Genomic DNA, 25481 nt, shown 5'->3' with positions numbered 1-25481 from the left:
TGACATACATAAGGTGAAGTCTGATTGACACAGAAATAGCATGTTCCCAACTAAAAAAATAAAGCCTTGTGAAGGTATGGGCAAGTGAACATTTTCACATCTTCATATATAGTGGGTATTTCACATTGGTAATTAATTACTCAACTCTCCTGACCATCTTTGGGAACCTCTAACCCAAAATGCCACCCTGAATTGAATGCTTAAATTGCGCCTTAGCCAAACATCATTCTTCACAAGTCAAAGAAGGCAGAACATCCAGGTAACTACATGTCAGGGTACATTATTGCTTAATTCAATAAAAGGACATTAAGCCGAAGAATATCTACACTTTGTAAAAGACCAGGCCCGATCAACTGCTGTGCCCTAGACACCATCACAGACACCACCAAAAAGGATGCACCGCTCTGTGAAATCAAGAAGTGCTTTATCAAAGACAAGTGGAGATACATGGATGAAAATATTTTCCAACCTGGAGTGGACTCAAATTACCATGTCTCATTTTGACACATTAAGGACAAACTGTCTGTGGCGAAAAGTAAGCTGATAGTGAGTAAGTGCATCAGCATCCCCAAAAGATGGGTCGGGGAATAGTCAACCTGACACATGAAGGTCACTAAGGTGTAGTGCCAACCAACCAAACTTAATGGCAATGTGTCTAGTTCCCTTCCCTGGACCAGATGGTTGAGGAAATCCTAAAGCAATGCCATGATTGTCAAGTTGTCAGTCACAGAGATCGGCCCAATGCCTGTAGATGTTGTCACTATTGCAAGACATCTGGTGACAGGTCACAGTTGACTATTTGGGACCCTTCAATCAGAGAAATATATACTTGTTATCACAGATGAGTACTTCTGATAGCTCAGCAAGTGACGTCAACCAGAGTTAAAGTTACCAAACCAGTCCTAGACCAAGTGTTTGCACTGTGAGCAATACCTGAAGTGTTGTAGACCAACAATGGGCCACCGTTCAATGAACATGACTTTGCAGCAGTTGCAACACATTTTAATTTCAAACAAAACTGAATCAGACCACTTTGGCCTTAGGTCAACATGATCATGAATCTATTAATGGCCACACTGTAAAGAATTGTTCAGCAAGCTGAACATGACAAACGTGATACACAGCTGGCTCTAGTCTAAACAAGGTACTGTGAGTGTATCAGAATACACCTCATAAGCCTACTGGAAAATGTCCAGCAACCTTTATGCTAGGGAGAGACCTACGAAAAAGGATCCTCAATTGAAAGGATATGGTTATGCCGTTGAGCCAAGCTAGACAGCTAGAGGAGTTGCGGGGCATAAGCGGCGATAATTCTATCGCCCTATTAGCAAGCTGTCGCTAACAGCAGTTAGCGACAGCTTGTAGGCGATAGCGAGCAGTTTGGGGCCCGCTTTGCATGTTAGCAATATTTACCGCTAATGACATGCAAAGTGGGCGTACCCAACCTGTTAGCGACTGAAAGCAGTCGCTAATGTCGCTATCGCCTATTAGCAAGGAAGTGTAGCGATGGAAATATTTGCACTAAGCACGAATATCTCCAAAAACTAACGCCTGCTCAGACCAGTTCTTAGCCATTATATCCAGTGGGAGGTGGATATAATGGCTAATGGCTGTTAGCGATAATGTGTGAATATCGCTGTCTTCTCAGCGATATTCATGAATTTCACCGCTATCGCCGGAAATATTATCGCTTTTGAGATAAACGTTGCTAATAGCACGTTATCTCAGCGATAACATCCGGCGATGCGCGGCGATTAAAAAATTGGCGCTAAGCCTAGTTAGCGATAAAAATCGCTAGTTGTTGGTAATATGCCCCTGCATGACAAGCTGCAAAAGGACAAGATGAAGAGATATGCTGATGCCAATCTGAGGACTGCAGATCATGGCTCAAAAAAGGGAGATAAGTCCTGGTCAAGCAAGAACGGAAAAAAGCAGTTAACATATATTCCAGCATACCCCTTAAAGAAAGGAACAGGCAAAGGACCATGGTCACAACACCTGCTTATGGCAGAAGATTGACTTGCAAGTTCTCTCTTTTCCAAAAGTCACCCCAGAGAAACCAGGGCAGGGGAATTGGAAGAAAGCCACTCCTCGAAGGAAGGTAGAAAATGGCAGGCTCTGCTCAGAAAGGACTGCTGCTGACCAAGTCAACTCAAGTCATTCTCTCTTTATTGGCCGAAAAAAGAGAGAATGACTTGACTGGACTGCTGCTGACCACATCCCCTTATGACAGTCAAAGCAAATTTACAGGAAACCAGCTCAAGTAAATGAGGAAATATAAGTCACTGGTAAGAAAGACAAAGTGGACATGGGGGAAATAGGAGCCTCGAGTCAAGTGACAGGGAGGTGTCATACAGTGACAGACAGAAAGGTCAAGGCAGGTCGCTAGGACCCAGCCAGATGACCAGTGTCCAAATGGTCACTCACTGTGGCTGGGACTCAAGGAAGGAGTAGGAGGACTGAAGGTGACACGGGAACACCGAGAGACATTGCAGTGGGCAGTGGAGATGCCGTGGCATTGATTAGTGAACAGTAAGTAATAAGCAGTGAATGGCAGGGACGGGAGTTATAGTTAGTTTACATAACCATAACTAGTGAACTTTACTGGTTTTTAGGTTTTCCATTGTAACCATATTTGCATTTCAACTGTGTTTTTGAGTGAATTTCTCTGAGTTTATTGTTAAAATTAATCTAATGTATTAAAACCAAAGCTAAGCTTTAAATTTACTTTAACCATTGAGTTTTTCTTTGATACTTTATATGCAAAAATAATGCATCAACTTACCTTAGACTCAGCGATGCAAGCATACTCCCAATGCAGTGACTCCATACAGTGGATCCTAATGAACCTACCTTTGTTCTAATAACCTTCAATCACCATGCATGACAGGAAGCCACAGGTGGCAGCATTTTCCCAGAAACCAAACGAAAGCAATATGTGTCGAGCTACTCTTCTCTGCCGTTCAGATGAATTTAAAGGTGTTTCCTTCCTTTTAATTCCATGTGTCAGGCCAGGGTCTGCTGCTGGGAGAGGTGCGCGCAGAGGCACTAGCAATTCCAGAGCCAACGGCAAAATCAAAACAACGTGACAATCGCTTCCTGCTTTATTTTTCCTGGAAAATTACACTTTACAGCCATTTCAGTGGCTTCAAACTGATTATAAAATGCACTTATTAGCTGAAGCGACTCCGCCGTGCGAGGGCGATTGAGAGCGATCGCCTGCAGCTTTCATCCCTTTTACTCTAATTATCAAGTGTACACCAGATTACATTCCGAAAGAAGCGGCAGGGTCAGACAATCTACTTAAAGTTTAATGCAAGTTAACGATTCATTGATCAAACTCATTTATGCCTAATTACAGATTCCCGCCAATGTAAGAGATAAGGTGAGTTTGAGGGCGCGTTCTTTTGTGTTGTTTTTTTGCCGCCAAAGCAAACAGATTTGTTTAGCTTGTCTGATTTAGAGGCCTCGAGGTGAGTGTCATTTGCAGGCAAGATTATTTAAAAGAATGTTCTTGTCATGTGGTTACTTTTCACTTGCAATCATGCGTGTTATGCTATCAGGATTTGTAAATCTCATTTCTGACATTTGTGTATTCTCCCTGGGGCAGATTTACAAGCCCCTTGCGCCACTTTTGCGTCACTTTTGACATGGTAGCAGTGACGCAAAAGTGGCGCAAGGGGATTGTAAATCTGGCCCCCAGTGCTCAACAATACGTATAGTATTGTGCGCTTAAAAATACTTTGCAACACATGATAAATTACGCTAAAAGACAAAAAATATTGTCCGCAATAGCCTTGCGAAGTAATCATTTGATTAACTAGCCATAATAATAATAACAATATTAATAAATTAGTTTATTGTATTTATTACTTTTTCTTGCCATTTCACAGAACTGTAAATTACAAGTGTTGTTATCGTTGATCACTAGGTATTGAATGTAGCGCACTTGCAAGGATGCATGGCTAACCTGCGGGTAACTCCATTTGCTATCACAGTTTTTACCACTTGTTGCCCTTAACATGGTAAAGTTTAATTTTATGTGGTGATTGGCTTCTAGGTCACTCCCACTGATTAATTTGTTTAAGAATGAGTGCCAGTGACCAAAGCGGCGCTCAGAAGCCCGCTATTGCGGCTATTAAATAGTGGTGCTGGAACAATTTTCAGAGTGGAGGTGCTGTCATCAATGCAGGCATTACCAAAGTGTAATGACAATTCATCCAATTAGGCCTATTGTCTTAAATGGATGTTTTTCATAATAAGTTGGCCAGGCCTATTGGCTTTGTCATAACGTTTCATAGATCATACCTATGAAATCTGGCATGACTTTTCCTGATGAATCCTTTACTCTTTAAAATGGGGTTTAGATTTTACCCAACACCGGCATATTCAAGTGCACATACATTGGCAACCATCATGCATCCATTACAAATACGTAGAAAAATATAACTTGCAAAACAATATACACTGCTCTCAACAGGACCTGAAAAGAATCACTGCAGAGAACACCCCCACGGTTTGTCGGAATGGGTGTCCAAGGCCAAAAACCTTGCCTGCTATGGTAATCTGTGAGAGTACAAAAAACAAAATATCTGTCTGTAGCCCATAACACAATGTGATGACAACCAACCAACTATTAAGGTCTAACTGGCTTAAATATATGCATTTCGAAATTTGTAAGCTAGATTGCAATTTCCTTAGTCATAATGTTTCATAATAAGCAGACATGACCTATGTCATCGGACATAACATTTCTAGTGCACCAAACAGGCATATTGCTTGTCACCATAATCAGCTCAGTCCTACAATTTTGAGCATAACTTTTCTCACAAGGCAATTATCTGACACGCAGTCATAAAATTAGAAATGTACAGTAAATTACATTTGGATAAGCAAAATAATATCTCTCCTAAGATGGTCTAACAGGAATTTTCACAAAGCAAACCTTCAATATCCATGAGTTGTCACACTGAGTAAATACAACAGAAGTTTCAAAAGAGGGTCCAAGGGATATGGAGTTTAAACACCCACACCTGGTTTTATCCCCAGCTCCAACTCAATGTATAACATAAGAAACACAGGGGGTCCAATAGCTAACTATTAAAGCTACACTATCAATACTGAGTCAACTAGATCTCAACGTGTGTAAATCACGAAGATAGTGAAAAAAAGACAAAATGAATATAGAGGAGTGGACTCAAACTGCAAAGAAGATCGATACATTGTAGAATATTCATAAGTGGCTGACCAGTCCAAAACCGGTGATATAGGGTTTCCATCAAAAGAGACTTAATGATCAGTCATATCATCTGGCCAAACCCTGGTGTGTGGAAGGCTAGTCCCCTGATCATAGGGACTGAACCGCACAGTGTTGATATCTTGGGATTTGGTCCACCAACATTAATGAAACATCCGTAATGACTGATCTTTGATGGTTGGAAAAAAGGTGCAACAAAACCGAAAATGTGACTTAAAATAGGATGGAATGCCCTCCTTTTGACAACTTTATTCTATGGACATGACATGCCTCCTGATTAAAAACAGAACAGTGCAAGAAGACAGTAACAAATATCTGCCTGTAAATGGGCCAACATGTTTCTGCCTAATGGGTATCCAATCCCTCGGCATTCATCAGGGCCTCTGCTCTTATACTAGTTGCACTCTTACTGGTGAAATGAAAGGTTCACCACCTTCACCATAAAAACAATAAATGTTAAATAACTGAAATGGAATAGTTCAATACGGTACAACCTGTAATAACCATGTATTGTCACCCTCCGACTCACTTGCGCTATAGTGAATCCTGCGAAGGAAAGCACGACAAAATTAACAATATATTTAATTGTATCAATTCTCAATACCATGTGTCCACCCACATCCACCAACAATGTGTGTAAGAGTAACATATTCAATGCTCACCCTGACTGATGGGAGAAGCTACCTCACCTCACCTGGACTCTGCTCAGGTATAGGAGGCCCCGCACTAGTATAGGGAAGAAAAGAGGAATGTCGCATAATCAAACTAAGAGTTCTTAGCCTATCACTATGCATCAGACTCATTTCTGTATGTATTGCCCTATTTCCCAGACTCTAATACTGGAGTGAGTCAATTTTAGACCCAGTGGACCAAGCCCCGTAGTACCCCAAAATTATGCTTCTGACAAACTGGTATGTATCCCAGAAATTCTCCTATTCAAAGATGGTTTTATGCTCATTATCAAACCACCCATATAGTATAATGGCAGTCAGTATTCTCATGCTCACTCACCTATCCGTCGGTGCCTCAAGCTGTCATCTGAAGCTTGGGGGAGGCACCGACCTATGTGTGGACTCAGTATAAGTAGGCTGTAGAGGATGATGAGTTGTGTAGTAACCCTACGCCTAACTGGTATGCTGCTTCTATAATCCAAATTGCATTGTAAGGTGTCTTGTGCTTTATTAACCCCTTCACTGCGGGGCTAATTTCCCCGCGGGGGGAGGGGGGCCGCGCACGGCGCCGCTGTGCTCATGACGAGCCCAGGCTCGTCATGCAGCACGGTGCTCGTGTGTTCATGACGAGCCTGGGCTCGTCATGAACCCGCCCGCGCAATGGAACGCTCAGCACAGCGGGGAAATTAGCCCCGCGTGTGAGCGTTCCACGGCTCATGACGAGCCCAGGCTCGTCATGAGCACACGAGAGCCGTGCTGCAAGACGAGCCTAGGCTCGTCATGAGCACTGAAGGGGTTAAGCATTCCCATGATGTGCGGGACAGTGCATTCCTTGATGTTAGATTATAAGCAGTGTTTGTATTCTTGTATATTTCATCTTTTGTCTCGCACACTACTTTACGTTCGCAATAACGCGTGAATACGCTTAAAAAGTACCAGACTGCATCATCACGGCCATCCTAGTAGTTTGTACACAATCGTCCGAGGTGTGGGCTCGAGTGCTGGTTTAGAGTTGACCGTGAGTTGACCGTGAGGGAGAAAGACACCCGTGGGTGTGTCATTTCGTACTTTCTGGCCCCCAGCAATAACAATTCGACATTGAATTGAGGAGTAGAGAAAGATACAAATATACTCCTATGTATAGCGAGATATCGCGAGATCTCGCGAGGTCTCGCACTACAGAACTACTGAGTGACGTCACTCCGGCCATGTTTGAAAATCCGTTTCGTGGTGTGCCTGTTCCAAAAAGTGTCTGGTGAGCCGAGTGTGGCTTTTCTTGCAGCGGAATGAGCTCTTATGTTCCAGTATTCTTGTCCGAACACGCCGAGTGGTCATTCCTACAAACGGATTTTCAATGGACAGTGTTAGAAAAGCCGTACATACCCAGCCATATAAGTGATGTGCCTTGATACCTATTCAGAAAAGAACAGCAATGGATTTATAAGCTTCAGTCAGACAAAAGGGGATTAAATGACGAGATTCCGTGGACCCTGCTATAACAATTGATCCTTATAGAACAAGTGCGATCAACAGACAGCACTACCAGAATAGACCAATGTAAATGATGAGACTTGATGGACAACGAAAGATGTTTCTATCGCAGCACAGGAGTGCTTCTGTCCCCACATAGTGGTGGTCACATTTACATGCACCGAGCTATTCACACTGAGAGGTTCTTTAGGAACTTTGTGCACAATACATGAGGTTCGATAGCATGACACTAATTTAGCCCTTAAAGCCACTCTGCTGTCGCTCATAGGAATACTTAAGGTAATACTGGCCATCTGTATATACTACACCATCTCTTAATCTTTGTATACTGTATCTACTATTTTGAATATTAATCTCGTACAGGGATGGAGTGTTTTGTTGTGTTGCACAGTGCAGTTTGGCTGTATCAGTCGGGCAAGCCTAGTAATCATTAACCCCCTTGTATGGCTACAGATTTGGCTACTACTGCGTGAGATTCGCGGTATTTAGAACTACAAACATGGCCGGAGTGACGTCACTCAGTAGTTCTGTAGTGCGAGACCTCGCGAGATCTCGCGATATCTCGCTATACATAGGAGTATATTTGTATCTTTCTCTACTCCTCAATTCAATGTCGAATTGTTATTGCTGGGGGCCAGAAAGTACGACATGACACACCCACGGGTGTCTTTCTCCCTCACGGTCAACTCTAAACCAGCACTCGAGCCCACACCTCGGACGATTGTGTACAAACTACTAAGATGGCCGCGATGATGCAGTCTGGTAGTTTATACGCGTGTTCACGCGTTATTTCGAACGTAAAGTAGTGCGCGAGACAAAAGATGAAATATACAAGAATACAAACACTGCTTATAATCTAACATCAAGGAATGCACTGTCCCGCACATCATGGGAATGCTTAATAAAGCACAAGACACCTTACAATGCAATTTGGATTATAGAAGCAGCATACCAGTTAGGCGTATGGTTACTACACAACTCATCATCCTCTACAGCCTACTTATACTGAGTCCACACATAGGTCGGTGCCTCCCCCAAGCTTCAGATGACAGCTTGAGGCACCGACGGATAGGTGAGTGAGCATGAGAATACTGACTGCCATTATACTATATGGGTGGTTTGATAATGAGCATAAAACCATCTTTGAATAAGAGCATTTCTGGGATACATACCAGTTGATGTCAGAGGCATAATTTTGGGGTACTACGGGGCTGTGTCCACTGGGTCTAAAATTGACTCACTCCAGTATTAGAGACTGGGAAATAGGGCAATACATACAGAAATGAGTCTGATGCATAGTGATAGGCTAAGAACTCTTAGTTTGATTATGCGACATTCCTCTTTTCTTCCCTATACCAGTGCGGGGCCTCCTATACCTGAGCAGAGTCCAGGTGAGGTAGCTTCACCCATCAGTCAGGGTGAGCATTGAATATGTTACTCTTACACACATTGTTGGTGGATTTGGGTGGACACATGGTATTGAGAATTGATACAATTAAATATATTGTTAATTTTGTCGTGCTTTCCTTCGCAGGATTCACTAGAGCGCAAGTGAGTCGGAGGGTGACAATACATGGTTATTACAGGTTGTACCGAATTGAACCATTCCATTTCAGTTATTTAACATTTATTGTTTTTATGGTGAAGGTGGTGAACCTTTCATTTCACTAGTAAGAGTGCAACTAGTATAAGAGCAGAGGCCCTGATGAATGCCGAGGGATTGGATACCCATTAGGCAGAAACATGTTGGCCCATTTACAGGAAGATATTTGTTACTGTCTTCTTGCACTGTTCTGTTTTTAATCAGGAGGCATGTCATGTCCATAGAATAAAGTTGTCAAAAGGAGGGCATTCCATCCTATTTTAAGTCACATTTTCGGTTTTGTTGCACCTTTTTTCCAACCATCAAAGATCAGTCATTACGGATGTTTCATTAATGTTGGTGGACCAAATCCCAAGATATCAACACTGTGCGGTTCAGTCCCTATGATCAGGGGACTAGCCTTCCACACACCAGGGTTTGGCCAGATGATATGACTGATCATTAAGTCTCTTTTGATGGAAACCCTATATCACCGGTTTTGGACTGGTCAGCCACTTATGAATATTCTACAATGTATCGATCTTCTTTGCAGTTTGAGTCCACTCCTTTTTATTCATTTTGTATTTTTTTCACTATCTTCGTGATTTACACACGTTGAGATTTAGTCGACTCAGTATTGATAGTGTAGCTTTAATAGTTGTCACACTGAGTGACAAATACCAAACCCATTACCAACCACTGAAACCTGTGAGAGTCCACGTAACAAATTACCTAACTGTAGGCTTCAATATATAGTGCTAACAGTTGCGATTCTCTTATTACCATGACTAGAGAATCTGATTTTCATTAAAGACACGGAGGCTAACATTATGCATATTTCTTTTAATGCAGTCCAAGCAGCCGCATACATCATAAAGCAAAAAGGTTCCAGAATAGAACATTAAGAACCAATAAAAGGCATGAGCCCATAACAATCTGCCTCTTTTAAATTTGGTGTAGAATAGGATAAGTCCATCAAATGTAAGAGTCCAAACATCTCTTTAAACCATCAAGTAACAAAGGAAAAGGAAGAAGGATGAAGGATCCGAAGGTCAAGATCATGAAGTTATGTGAGATTATCTGAAAAAAGAGAAAGATATAAGTAGTTCAAGAAGAAAAAACGCTAAAATAAGGTGGCAAACAAAGTAATTGATTAGACAAAGGTATAATAAAATACATTCAGTAAAAAAATTGAGAAGATTTCAAGTAAAGAAAGGGTACTATTTCATTAAGGACATCAGTTGTGTCATAATAAATATGCTATAAACTTTAGGTATCCAAGAGAAAGGGTGGTTGGGATAATGTTAGCCTCCGTGTCTTTAATTAAATCCAGATTCTCTAGTCATGGTGATAGGAGAATCAGAATCGCAATTTCATTACAAGACCGGAGGCTACCATTATGCATGTTGGTAGCTTTGTAAGCCTACATCAGACATATGATCGATTGGTTTTCAATAATGCTGTCCGAAAGTCGTAGCATTAGACCATTCATAAGCCTTAAGAATATCATCCAATTTACCACCGGACCAGAAGGCTTTACTGGCCATACCACCTCTAATCGAATGAGCTTGAAACATCTTTAAGTAAATACCTGCTAAATTCATAACAATTTTAACCCATCTAGCAATAGAGACAGAGGTTATAGCTTTGTGAGGTTTAATAAATTAGATAAGTAACTGACTCACACCTTGAGCGCGAAGTCCATTTATTCTGCAGTTGTACTCTTTCATACAGTCTATCACACAAAGTTTTTTGCATTGGTCAAAACAGGGATAGAAGATTGTATCAGACATGATCTTGGCTCTTCTAAATAGTTCAAAATTAACTCCAAATATGCTGTATGATCTATTGGTCCTTTCAAGAGCTTTAACATCAGAGTCCCTACAACACGATACTATGCATAGTAGTGTAGTAAGTTTAACTGATAGGTTTTTCCTATTCAAGTGAGTATTATCAGGCCAGTTAGTGAAAAGATCTAGAATTATTTTAACATCCCAGAGAAACTGATATTTAGGTTTAGGAGGTCTCCTGAGTGTAATGCTTTTGAGGACTCTGCAAATATGGTGTTCTTACCTACCGTTTTACCATTGACAAGTGCATGTCCTGTGGAGATAGCCGATCTATAACAATTGATAGACCTATAGCTAAGACCCCTTTCGAATTGTTCAACAAGGAAGTTTACTATGTCAAAAATAGGTGCCTCCATGGAATCCAGATTCCTTTCCACGCACCAACGTACCCAGAATTTTCATATGTTGTTATATCGGTAGTGTGTACCTGGGGCCCAAGCCTCTCCGAGGAGAGTTGCAGCTGTTGGCGAAAGTCTTGCAAGATCATTGGATCTCCTGACACTCTCCAGGCAAGAAGGTTCAAATTCCCTGTTTGAACTAGGGGGTGAATTCTTCCATCTATGTCTGTAAGAAGGTCCACTTGGGACGGAATTAGGATGAGAAGGTCGCAAGCCAGCTCCAGGGTAGTGGGAAACCAAGCTTGGGATGACCAGAAGGGAGTTACTAGGACAATGGTACATCATTGTTGTCTCACCTTCTGAAGAACTATCTGGATCATGGCAAATGGGGGAAATGCGTATGCGTTGGCTCCCTTCCAGCATTGAAGAAATGCATTGACTGCTCGAGCACCCGGATCGGGCATCCAGCTGTAATAGTTTTCCAGTTGGAATGGTAATCTGCTTGCAAATAGATCGATTTCCAGAGGGCCCCAAATTTTGTTGAGAGAGTTGAAAACGGAAACGTTGAGCTTCCAATCGCTGTGGTCTAAAAGGAACCTCGAGTTCCAATCTGCACATATTTTTGTTTTCCCTGTAAGGTATTCCGCTCTTAAGGCAATCTTGTGTTCCAGACAGAACATCCAAAGTTTCTTGGCTAAATACAAAAGATCCGCAGATTTGGTACCCCCCAGGTGATTTAAAAAGCAACAACAGACATGTTGTTCATCTTTAGAATGACTGACCTTCCATGAAGGGAGTGTCTGAAACTCATTAACGCTTACAGACCAGCAGTCAGTTCTAGGTAGTTTATATGGTGAGAGGATTCCTCTTGTGACCAAACTCTTCATGTGTTCAAAACAAGGAGACAGGCTCCCCAGCCATGTGGGCTCGCATCTGATTCTAAAACAAACTCTGGTGCTGAGCCAAATATTGCTTTGCCATTCCAAGCATCCAAGTTCTCTAGCCACCAGGTTAGTTCTAATGTGGTTTCCTGGTCTATGGAAATGTTTTCCTCGTATCAGAGAACAGATCACAGAGCTCTTGCTTTTATCCTTTGAGGGGCTTGATAGTTTAGGGGCTGAGAAAGATAGCTTGACTATAAGAGGAAAGGAGACCTATCAGTCTGGCTAGTTCCCTCAAGGATAAGTTCTCTTGTTTCAGTGAAGTGGTCTTAAACAAGGGTGCGTATTGGCCCCCTTACTTTTTAATTCATTTTTTGCTGATCTCTCTACTACTTTGAACGAAATCAATGCAGATCCTCCAAGGTTAGCATACAAACAGATATCCAATTTGTTGTATGCTGATGACATCATACTCTTAAGTCATACCAAAATTGGAATGCAATGATTAATCAATGGCATTTTTTAAGTATTTGAAAGCAAACGGTTTGGTAATAAACGAAGCAAAGACCAAAGTAATGGTTATTTCAAAAAATGTGCGACTTAAATTTAAACATAAATAGTTTTTGGAAGATAAAGAACTGTAACAAGTTGTTATCTATAAATACCTTGGCATTATTTTTAACGAGAACGGAAACTTCGTGCCACAAAAACAGGATATTACAAGGAAAGCAAACACACTTGTCGTGGCATTTAGAATCATTCAGAAAACCATAGGAGACCTGTCTTATCGCCCATTCCTCAAAAAAATGGCTGCAAAATTACTCCCTACTTTGACATATGGTAGTGAGGCAATCAATGGAAAAGATGCTGATATCATTAACACTGATGTTTCTAAAGCATAGAGAATTTTATTCTCCCTGCCAAAGAATGCCTCACAAGCTCAGGTGCGGTTGGAATTTGGGCTAAATAAACAACTATATGCAAGGAAAGATCAAATACTGAAAGTTTGGAACAGAATAAAAAATGATCAGGTTACCAAATGTCTCGTTTACTGTGGCAAGAAGTAAAAAATAACAGAAATGTATATGTCTGTTCCTATTTAAATAGGTCAATAGAAGAATTTGGTATAACATTGATTTGGAATACTACTACTGCACAGGATAGCTTAAAAAATACGATAAATAAGCTTACCAGACACCTTACCTTGATAAAGGACAGATATGTTAGTAAAAAGAAACCATGCATGGCCAATCCTAAACCATTCAAGGTGAAAAAGGTGCAAAAATATTTAGAAACATCGTGGTCCAAGAAAAATAAACAGATTTTTATCAAAGCTAGATTTGGTTGTTTGCAAGAACTATGGGCCCGATGTAGGTAAATCTACATTTACCACTTCATAAATACCGAATCATACCGAATCGGTATTTATGAAGTGGTAAATTAGAGGGGGGGAGATGTAGGTATTTCAGATTCGGTAAATACCGAATCTGTAAGATTCGGTATTTACCGATTCTGTAAATACCGATTCGGTATCCCCCATTGCTTCCTATGGGCCTTGAAGCCCATAGGAATCAATGGGCATTACCGAATCGGTAATTACCGATTCGGTAATTACCGATTTGTGCAAGGGTGCAGGGGGTGTCACTTTGACACCCTCCAGCACCCCAAAAAAAGGCATGTGAGCCATGTGGCACACAGACATGCCCTAAGGGCATGTCTGTCTGTCACATGGCATAGGTGTGCATGCACACATGTGCATGCACACCTGGATTCGGTATTTTAACACCCAATTGGATTGGGTGTTAAAATACCGAATCTGAAGGGCCTGTGGGACTGAAAGTAGTCCCACCTACATCCCAAATTAAAAAAATCGGTAAAATTACCGATTCGGTATTTTTGCGATTCGGTAATTTTACCGAATCGGTAAAATACCGAATCGGACAAAAAAAGGTCCCCTACATCTCAGTAGGCCAAATACCAGTCGGAAACGGCCGAAATCGGCCGTTTCCGACCGGTATTTGGTACCTACATCGGGCCCTAAGTCACTTACTACCATGGAAGAGACCAGAAGCAGAAAATCTATGCAGGCTTTGTAAATTAGGACAAGAAAACATTATTCATTTACTGGTCTCTGCCCCTATTTGGAAGGTGAAAGAAAAACTACACTTAAGAGACTTTTTAATACACGTGGTGTAAGGACATGTAGGCAAGCACTGATTGCATGTTTAAACCCTGAAGATTTAGCAATGAATTCAGCATTTGTGAAATTCCTACGAGCTGTAAAAATTAAATTGGAGGCCTTTACTTGAGTAATTTATGGATTGAGCTACCATGTATAAAATATAATCAAGTCTTTGAAAAAAAAAATGCTAAATGATCAATTGCTTTATATTTTAACATGTATGATATATAATCAAGTCTTGAATATAAATCGGAATGATGGATTGTTTTATAATCTTAAAATTTGCTGATATTTTAGCTATTTGTTGTAAGATTTTATTTAATGAAACAAAATAAAATTAACTTGAAACTTGAGGTAGTTTATATGGTCAGAGGATTCCTCTTGTGACCAAACTCCGCCTGTGTTCAGATCAAGGAGACAGGCTCCCCAGCCATGTAGGCTCACATCTGACTATAAAACAAACTCTGGTGCTGAACCAAATATTGATTTGCCATTCCAAGCATCCAATGTGGCTTTCTGGTCTAGGGAAATGTTTTCCCCGTATCAGAGACCAGATCACAGAGCTCTTGATTTTATCCTTTGAAGATCTTGATAGTTTAGGGGGCTGGGAAAGATAGCTTAAATATAAGAGGAAATGAGACCTAGCAGTCTGGCTAGTTCCCACAAGGATAAGTTCTCTTGTTTCAGTACATGTCTTATCTCTTTTCTGATCTTGGTTATTTTCTTTGGTGGGAGTAAAAGTAGGCATTTCATTGTATCTATGGTGAAACCAAGAACTCCAGGTGTCTGGAGAGAGACAATATTAATTGAATGGTCCTGGGACATAATGAGGATGTTGTCTAGGTATATGATAGGACGAATACCTTTTTCTCTTAAGGAAGAGGGTATTGATCTAATCACTTTGGTGAAACACCATGGGGCGGAGGACAGGCCGAAAGGGAGGGCTTGGAATTGGAAGAGGTGGTTTTTCCACATAAATTGAAGGAAATGTTGGTGGACCTTGGCCATAGGGATGGTAAAGTCTGCGTATTTTAGGTCTAATTTTACTAGCCAGTCCCCTTCTAATAATAAATCTCTCAGGAGATGGATACCCTCCATCTTCAAGTGTCTGTAAACTAGATATTTGTTGAGTTCCCTTAAGTTTATGACTGGCCTCCAGCCCTTGTCCTTCTTTTCGACGAAGAAGAGTGTACTAATAAATCTTAGCATCTCCAGAGGGACTTCTATTATTGCTCCTTTCTGAAGCATAGAGGATATCTCCTCCTCTATTATTTTTTTCTTGATCTAGAGTGAAAGGGTTTTCTTTGGGGAAAGAAGTTTGAGTAGGAATTTCGAAAAAATCTATCATAAATCCCTTCACCATGTTTAGTACCCATGGGTCTTGGGTAATTAGTTTCCAATTCTGATAGAAGAATTTGAGTCTGCCTCCCACCTTTGGGGAATATGAAGGGGAAGGAGATAGAGTTACTGTACAACTTTGAGAGTTGCTGTTGCTGGAGGTTCCTCGTGATCCGAAGCCCCTGGAATGAATGCCTCTACCACTTGCTGGGTAAAATTGAGTGGTATTCGAGGGTTGGTAACCCCTTACGTAGCCTCTGAACCTCGAGTAGGGCCTATTGTCATAGTTGAAGGCGGAAAGAGAGGCCCTTTCTTCCGGCCTGGCCAAAAAGGTTAGGGTTGAAAACTCTTTTCATATTTTCTTGGGCCTTATCCAAGCCTGTGAAGGTAGAAACATATTTACCTAGAGATTTAATAGGTCTTCCCCAAAAAGCAATCCTTTGGGGTTCAGAGAGGGTTCCTTATCCGCCATATCGCTCAATTTAGGACTAATCTTTGTGAGATTCACTTTTCTCCTCTCTGAGTTGAGGCTGGCATTGGTGTTTCCCAGTGAAATTAAGGCTCTTTAGCTCCAACCCCTGATGACTTCTGTATCCAGGGGTGTGCCAGTAATGTGGCTTTCCTCGGCTATATCAATGATCTTGGCTAGAGGACCCAAGATATCAAGGAGGCAATCCTGGCACCCCTTGAGGGATCTCTCCATCCGTTTTCTCGGTTTCCAGCTTAGTATACAAATATAGTTAATTAGCTCTGGGTCAAGGTTGGGAGTTTGGCAGGTTTTGTTCTCTAAGGAGGGTCTGGAGCATTGGGCCTTGAGTAGGTTACGTGTGTCTTTTTCCGGAGGGTTTCTAATCCATTTTTTTATGAATTTGCCTACATGTTCGTGGGGGCACCATTCAGAGCTTCTAGGGTGCTTTATATTAAGGGGAGAAAACAATTCCTCGCCTAAGGGGTTCAGAATATTATCTTTTGATGAGGAGGGGGGTTCGTCTTCCGAGGGTTGAGTGTAAAACACTTGGTCATCCTCGTCTAAATCCATGACATTTTCATCAAAGAGGTCAGAGGAGTCGTTCTCTTGAAAGTCATGATCTCCCATATGGCAATCAGTATGTTGAGCACTTAGATGTTTTGTGCGGCTAGGGACACCCAGATGTTTTTGTGCCGCTGAGGACACCATTGTAAGTCATGCTACTAAGGACTCCCAATGTATTTGAGGTGCGGTGACCTCCAATGATACTTGAGGTGCTAGGAACTCCCATAGTGGTCTTGGGGGTAGGTTGTTCAATATTTTTATTCTTTTTTAGTCTCTTCCCCCTTATTTCAAAGAGATCCTGAGTGGGTAAGGTATGTTGGGTCTCTGTAGTATCATCCTCCTCATTGGGGAGGGACCTCTTTGAGGCCATGACTTGAGAAAGTGTTTGCAACATACAAGATCTCATCTCATTTTGAATAATTTGTTTGAAGTCTTCTATATTCATGCTAGGGAAGGTGGCACTAGCCTCATCTGAATCTACATCAGACATAGTATTAAACCAAACTTTTAAATAAGTTAAATTATATAGATTAACAGTACAGTATCTGGCACCCTCTTTTTTAATATTTAAACAGTACAGTAAATGGCATCCTCTTTTCTTATTCTCTCCCTTTGTTTTGCATTATAAACAAATTTGCCACAAGGGGGCGACTAGCGTGGAGCTTGAATGATCGTGAAAGGAGACAACCCAGACAACAGGGTGGTATGGGTGGCCAGAGGTAGAGCGTTCAAGCCAATCTAGTAAACAGGAAGGGTAGGCAGAGAAAATGCTTGAGAGGTGATCGAGATATTTAAGGATAGGAACGAGCATTAAAACTGCATTAAAAAAATATGCATAATGGTAGCCTCCGGTCTTGTAATGAAATCTAACCTTAAATCCCTATGATCTTTAACATATGCCTTGCACAATAAATACATCAGACCTAGTGCCTTTTACATAACATTTATAAAGAATAGATCAGGCCCGTGGCCATTACCAATGGCTTGGCACTAAACCAACTCAGCCCTGCTGTATTCAGTATAATGTTTGCCACAAGCCAAGAATTGAAATAAAAGCAGTATTTTTAGTGGAAGCACACAAAGTCAGCCTAATGAAATACTGTTTTAAGGGGAACCAAAAATGTTGATAGAGACTAAGCCAATTTCTTAGTGGGACTCTGAAAGCTCTTTTTTGTTGATCCCGCAAGATCAGGTGACAGTTGCACAGTCTAGCCAGTACAAAAAAATAGATGTAGATTAGTGTAGCCCTGGCTCAAAAATACAAAACTGCATTCTGAATGGCTGCCCTCCTTCCATCTGTGTGACTGCCAGAGGAAAACAAACATGATAAATTATCTAGTTACCTAATATTGCCCAACAGCCCATCATGGAAGCTGTACTGCCATTAAAGGTCCGCTCCAGCGTTAAAGGCTCGAGATGAAGGGGTGGGCCTTTAACAAGCAAGCTGGCACTGTAACGGAGATGCAGTCTTCTTGACTCTAACCTTCATCCTGCAAAGGACAATAGCCTGGTCTACACCAGATTGGTTTCCTGATCTATCATACACAGTTAGGTGGGTTGGACTGTCCCCAGGGATTCGGCAGAGGGTACTCTCACTAGGTTGTTGATAGCGTAGCTAGTATTATATAGGAGTATAAATATATTCATAATCATACTGTTATGTAATAATAGTTGAACTGTTTATCTTTTTCACCATTCTTTGTAATGCTGGTTACAATGCTTTGTTACATCCTCCTAAAAAATGCAGCTCATTCTTTCTACACTAGAATACAAATATTTTTATAAATGTGTAAAAGCCAATTATCACCTTTCTTGTGTTTCCCTTGGGCATGAGAAAATGAACAACAAGAGGGTAGATTTATTTCCATGATTTCCTTTTGGAATTAGAGTTGTCATGTTCTGAGGTTGCAGATACTATCTGGTACCTTGGTAGGATTGGGGGTTCAGATGGGGCACTGCGGGCTAGCTAGGAAAGAGCAAAATACTCATATAATATGTCTAAACTCAGCCCCGGTTTTCTGATGGTTATGTTATCCAGATACACACTACTACTTCATTCAGAGGAACTATATGATATGGTGCCACCAACGGTCTAGGTCAGGCACTTATTAAATGGGTCTCCTGAGTAGTTCTTGATTGTGGCCAATGTCTCCATTTCACCTTCAATAGGGACATCAGTGGTGTTGAGAACTAATCCCCCTCAGCTTAATAGGAAAACCTTTTTTTTGTCTGTAGGCTGTTCGAACTTGAACTTTTTAAAAGGATCACCCCTCTGTAGTGTTTTACTTTCTCTGAATTACATTCCTTAAATATGGCGCATGCAGTAATTATTCAAAATAACTGCAAACATGCTGTAACAACATCATTACAAAAGCAAGCATTGGAAATGAAATAGGTCTCGCATTAGAAAAGTTTGAGCTATTGGTGTTGTGAAAATGTAATTATTTTTTGAGTTATGTTTATGTTTTTCCAATATTAAAAGTATTAATTTTGTTCTTTGAAATGGCAATAGTTATAAAAGTAGCAAATGTGACACCTATAGCATTAGTAAAGGTACATGTTTAGTTTTTCCCTGTCTTAAATGTATTGATCTGACAATTCCCAATGGCGTAGAATTTTTCTAAATAATTAATACTGACATAATAGTTGTTGTAATTTATAATGGTACTAGATTTAACGTTTGTAATTTATCACTTGACTATCGAAGGCAAAAAGGGGCGTCGAAAGATTGGAGGAGGAGTTGGTATCCTTGGTTTGCTTGCGCTGGACGGTAGGGGTCAGACATGGTGCGATTGGGGGTTGGTTCTGAGCAGTCGGGATGCGGGGGTGGGGGGATATGCGGGCAGCTGCAGTGCTCGTTGCGGCTTGAATGGTGGTGCAGTCTGAGAAGAGAGGGCTGCTGATACAGGTTGTGAGGTGGGGGGGTGGGGTGTCAGCCGCATGGGCCGCTCTGGAGCATAGTGTTGTAATATAGAAAGTTACACCATTAAGGGGCTCCCGATGGCTCTGGGGATGGTGCAGTGCAAGGCAAGCAAGAGGTGGGCGAGTTAAAGGGGAGTGGGGGGATTGTGGCACCAACACAGTGCCCTCTTGCGCAGGACGTGGGGGGGTTGGCAGGCATCCAGGGGGGAGTGAAAATAAAGGATTAAATCAAGTTTTCCATGTAGCAGAACAGGCGGGTTGCAGGCGGTGCTGAGATGGGGTGGGCGGAGATTGGAATTAAGTGAGGAGATGGACGGGGCAGCGGGGGCGACTCTAGGAGAGTCAAAGGGCTGCATCTGGGGGGGGCGTGTGGTGTGTCCATTGGTGGGTGGTTGGAGTTGCAGTGCAGTATTAGGAGGGGCAGTGCTAAGGGAGCAAGTTGGAGGGAGGCAAAGGTAGCCACGTGGGCACCAACACAGGGCAGTCAAGGTGGAAATGCACAACTCGCTGTGAAGTGTGTCAATGGTTTCATTGTACTGAACCACTGCTCCCTTATGTGGTGGGAAGAAACAAAATGAAATGTGAATGACACTTTAACATGCCATAGGATGGCGATGCTGACGAAAACCATATATTATGCGTTGGAAAACTGTTGAAGCTTGTGAGAAATCTAAAGCCATCTGTAGACGAGACCTAAAATAGCCTTTGTGGACAGAGATGATTTTAACAACTTTTGTTTTATATTGTGACTCCCTGTCCTCTTGAAGGTCTTAGAGAAACAAGCGTTCCCATCGAATCCAAGAAATACCCCTTATGAAAACCTTCAGAATAACCTGTAATCTGAGATCATAACAGTTTTCAGTAAAGAGACGTGGGAGTACATGTTTTTTTATTGCCTTGCTCGGCTTTGGGCTGGCCTTAGGATCAAGTAAAAACAAGTAAAGCTGGTGGCAATGAAGCAGGGGGCGGGGCAGCAGAACCCTTTGATGTAGCTCACGGCCTGGCGGCCGTGAAAGTGCAAGCAATTAGGGGGGAGGAGAAGTGAGGCACAGATGACTGGCTTTCATGTGCACGCGCTTTTTAGGTCAATGCGCTTGCGCATTGAGCCTTGCTTTTCACGGGCACAGCATGAAATCGCCTGATGGTTAAGCTCTTGTTAAGCCCCAATATCTCTTGCAAGCTCAATGCGCAAGCGCATTGACAGGCGAGACCTAAAAAGGAGTCCTTCTTACAGGAGGAGATGTTACGTTCGTGGTTGAGGCCCACAAAGTGTAAAAAACGGAGGCATTCTATTCATGGGACACTTTTCCTGCAATTGACGCAACACACAAACATTTCATACATAAACTCCAGCCGCATTATCAGGCTAATATAGGGCTTATGAAAATTTTGAAATACCACTAACATATTAGGAACATCAAAATTGGTTCCAAGGCGCCTGTACTCACTAAATATTGTAGGACTGGGTCCCTTCAGCAATGAGGGAGCAAGATGGCCAGTCCTAGTAGGCTATACACCATATCCAACATTAACACAATTAAGGGGCCGATTAGGATGGCGTCCGTCCGCCACCCCTGAGTAGGAGGGACCGTCCGCATGGGCAGTGGCGGTCCCTCCATGGCAATTAGGATGTGACCGCCACCCTGGCGGTCACATCCTGTATGTTTTACATTGCGCCGCAATGTAAAAAATGAAAGCAGTGCATTTGCATGCACAAAGCGGCAGGCACCGCGCGGTGCCTGCCGCTTCATGCACGCAAAGGGAGGGGGGTACCTCACCCCCCATGCAACCTTCACCCAGGGGGCCCGCAACGGGCCCCCAAAGTGAATGTCCGTATGCTTTTCCACGGCGGAAAAGCCGCCGCGGAAAAGCATTACTTTCCCTGCATCCTAATATGGCTGGCGGTGTCTGATAGACACCGCCAGCCATGTTAGGGCTTTTCCGCCGTGGTCGCCTTCCGACAGCGGCGGAAAAGCGGAGGACAGATTGTGAGACCCACCAGCCATCCTAATTTGGCGGTGGGTCTTTCAAGCCTCCTCGGCGGATTTCCCGCATCCTCCGGGCTGGTGGTGGCTTCCGCCGGCCCGGAGTATGCGGGAAATCTGCCATCATAATGACCCCCTAAATGTTGTGGAACTCTGTGCTCTATCTACAGGTTTAGTTAGACTTTGCAGATCCTTAACGCAGTTTGTTATGCGAATAATAACAGCAACCCCAGTGAGGGCTGCTCAAGCTATGCAGCCATAGTAAACTGTGCCTGCAATTCGTCCAGTAACTATCAATGCATTTATCGGCAAAGTTCCCACCAGAAGGGAGGGAATTCTGTTATTGATAGCACACAAAACAAACCATCTTGAAGCAGTGTTCCTTATAAAGGGCCCTAAGACGAACATAGGATTCTTTCAATGTGCCTATGACTTGGGATTTTTCCCATGATAGAAGATTGGGCCAACTGCGGCACAGTTTTTGTTGCAATATATACCATAAAACAGGGTACGTCATGGATTACCCTTTTGCCTGAAGTGCTAAAACAAATTCAAAATGAATGTGGGGCTCCTGCTGCCCTGGATTTGGGGGTGAAATTTATTGACAATTATACCATAGTCACCATAATTATTTTAAATAATATAAAAGGGGAGGCAGCATAATTGGCTGTATGCCAATGCCTTGCGCATATTCTTGTTTCACACCAAGAGCCCAAATGACCCAAATGTATTGCTGAAACTATACAGCTATAAGTTGAAATAATTTGTGAGCCAGACAAAATAAGCCACAGCTTAAGGGTAACTCTGAGAAAGATAACACCAAGCAGGCACCTGAGTCTTCTAAAAAGCACTGGCATAAACAGAGAAATAAAGAAAAAACGAAAACACATGGTGGATCTCCATAGCCGAAGTGCACTGAAAAACATCAAGTAGACTGGGATAAGAACTCACCTTATCATGTTTTACCTATAAGGTCCCGACCGCAAGTGCAATCACAATACCCAGTTGAGCATGAAGCTTAGAGAAATTTGAACACAATTAGAATATCAAGGCGTAATTAAGGCTTGCATCTCCCCAATGAACAATCCTTGTTTCCAGTAGTGAAACCAGATTATTCCTATTGTCTAGTCTTAGACTACAGACATTTAAACAGTAATACACACACTTTTGCAATACAAAACTCACACATGCAGCACTAATGAACAACAACAAAGTGAGTGAAACATATAAAACCACTTTGGACATTTCAAATGGCTTTTTCGGCCAAAATGTAGCCTTGAAAGAAGGGACTTTGGGCCAGATGTAGGTCGATACCATTTACCGATTCTAGTATACCGAATTTTACTGATTCGGTATTTTAGAATGGGTAAATGGTATGTAGGTATTAATTCGGTAACTCTACCGAATCTGTAAAATTCAGTAAATACCGATTCGGTATTTACCGAATCGGTATTCCACATTCATTCCTATTGGCCTCCAGGCCCATAGGAATGAATGGGGAATACTGATTTGGTAAATACCGAAGCAGTAAGGGGGGAAGACCTACAAGGGTGGCAGGGTGTCACATTGACACCCTGTTGAACCCCTAAATAGTGCATGGGTGCACATGTGGCACACATACATGCCCTAAGGGCATGTATGTCTGCCACATGGCACTGTTAAAAAAGCACAAAATTGCTTTTCTAAAGGTTTTCGTTATTTACCACCAACTTGTAGTTGGTGGTAAATAACGAATCCTTACAGTTGAAAAGCACTCACTTTAGTACTTCCTACATTTCAGATTCAGTAATTTATCGAATCGGTATTTAAGAATTCGGTAATTTACCGAATTTTTAAATACAGATTCGGTAAATTACCGAATCTGAAATGTAGCCACCTACATCCCAAATGCCTAATACCGGTCGGTAACGGATGAAATTCGGTAATTTCGGCCTTTACCTACTGGTATTAGGGTTCCTACATCTGGCCCTATATGGTGTTTACTGCTTTAGGGATCAATACAAATTCTATCAACTTCCTCATGGATATAAGAACAGTGCAGGTCTGTTCTTTGGCTGTGTAACATCAATTCTACATGAAATTGATTCAGAAGAATTGTCCTATGTCAATGACATATATCTCACGGATGATGACTTAAATACACATCTAACCGGAGGCAATCACATAGTTTTGGGGTTTGCGGAACATGGCTTCAAATTCAACTTTTAAAAAGCTAAATTTGCTTTTCTCAGTGTCTTATTTTTGAGAAAGGTGTGGTCAAATGAAGGCAAACGTCTAGCACCACATTTTTGGGATAAATGTGCCCTCTTATAACTACGAAACACAACAAAAAAGCTACAACCAGATTTAGGCTTTTTCAAATATGGTAGAACATACATACCAGATTATGTACAACAGATAAAACCTTTTTTATGATTTAATTCACCCAGGACACATGAGATATTTTAGAACATACACAAATTCTGAGAAAATTGCAAACTGACATTCTTCTATCCAGGCATTTATGCTTCAGCTATGCCCCACAGCTACAACATAACACACAATGACCACATCAACAAAAGCGAAGGTGGAATCACCATCATCCACAAGGAAACCAACTGCTGTACACCCAGCACAGACAACATCACTCCAATCATGGAACACCTTAAAATCCAACTCCGAACTGACAGCAAAACCCACATCAGAGGCACCCTTACCTACAGACCCAAAGGAACTTACCCAAGCTTCTGCAACACCCTCCCCATATTCATTGCACCTCTTGCCATTGACTCCAGACACTACATATTCCTTGGTGACCTGAATTTTCACCTCAACAGCCTTAACAGTACCAACACCACCAAGCTCCGAGAGGGCATGAACAACATCAACCTCACCCCATTCATCACTAACTCACACATATTGCAGAACATAAACTTTACCCTCATCTTCACAATCAGCCATAGAGTCAAGTACAGCCACGTCACTGAGCTAACCTGGACACAGAACGCCATCATCAACTTTCCCCAGCATTGTCCTCAACCCACACAGCACTGCACACCACAACTGGAACAAAGTCCCAGAGAGCCAAAGTACCAATACTCTTAATATACCTCCTACCCACACACCATAACAAACCTAGGACAGGCTGTCAAGAACTTCTCAGTCTGGATCACCGACTGCGCCGACAGATTTGCCCCGTTAAAACCACCAAACACAAGAAGCCTTCCAAATAAGCCTGTAGGTACACTGCAGAACTAAAACCATGAAATGCAACAGTAAACAACTTTAAAGGAAGTGGTGCATCAGCCAATAGCCCACAGACAGAGCCTTTCAAGACAACCCTAAACCAATGCCACAAATTGCTGAAGTAGATGAAAAGGAGAGCCTCTGTCGGCCAAATTGAAGCAAGTTCCAACCACAGCAAAGAACTCTTCAACATCTTCAGTAAGTTCACCAACCCCTTAGCCACCGAAAATATCATCACCCCTTCCCAGAAACTGTGCACGATCTTGGCTGGCTTCTTCCATAACAAGTTCTAAACCATCTAAAGAAACTTCAAACCCCACCCCATCACCACTGAAATCCTCAGCATTCTGTTAGTATAGAAAGTGTTAGTATCAAAATTGAGGATCCCCAAAAAATTTCACTAAAAAGCCTGACCTGTAGCAGTACAGGAATGTACGTAATTTGACAAAAGTATGTACCCAATGCTTTACGTTAATACATGACAGTGGATGAGCTCAGAGAAAGAACAGCTGCAAACTTTGAGACATACTGACCCTAGCTAGATTTCATTTAAACAAACAAATCAAGAAGTCCCTAGTACATCAAACAAACCAGTATTGACAGTTTCTCAGGAGAATGATCAGGTGAGGAGGTGGTACAAGGGGAGTGATGCAAGTAAACCAATAGGCTTTGGGGACAATTTAGTAGGGAAAGATAAGACACAGGGATGATAAAAAGGCATTGCAG

Source organism: Lissotriton vulgaris, chromosome 6 (genome assembly GCF_964263255.1).
Source record: "Lissotriton vulgaris chromosome 6, aLisVul1.2, whole genome shotgun sequence".
Classification (NCBI taxonomy): Eukaryota; Metazoa; Chordata; class Amphibia; order Caudata; family Salamandridae; genus Lissotriton; species Lissotriton vulgaris.
This window is presented reverse-complemented; position numbering follows the sequence as displayed.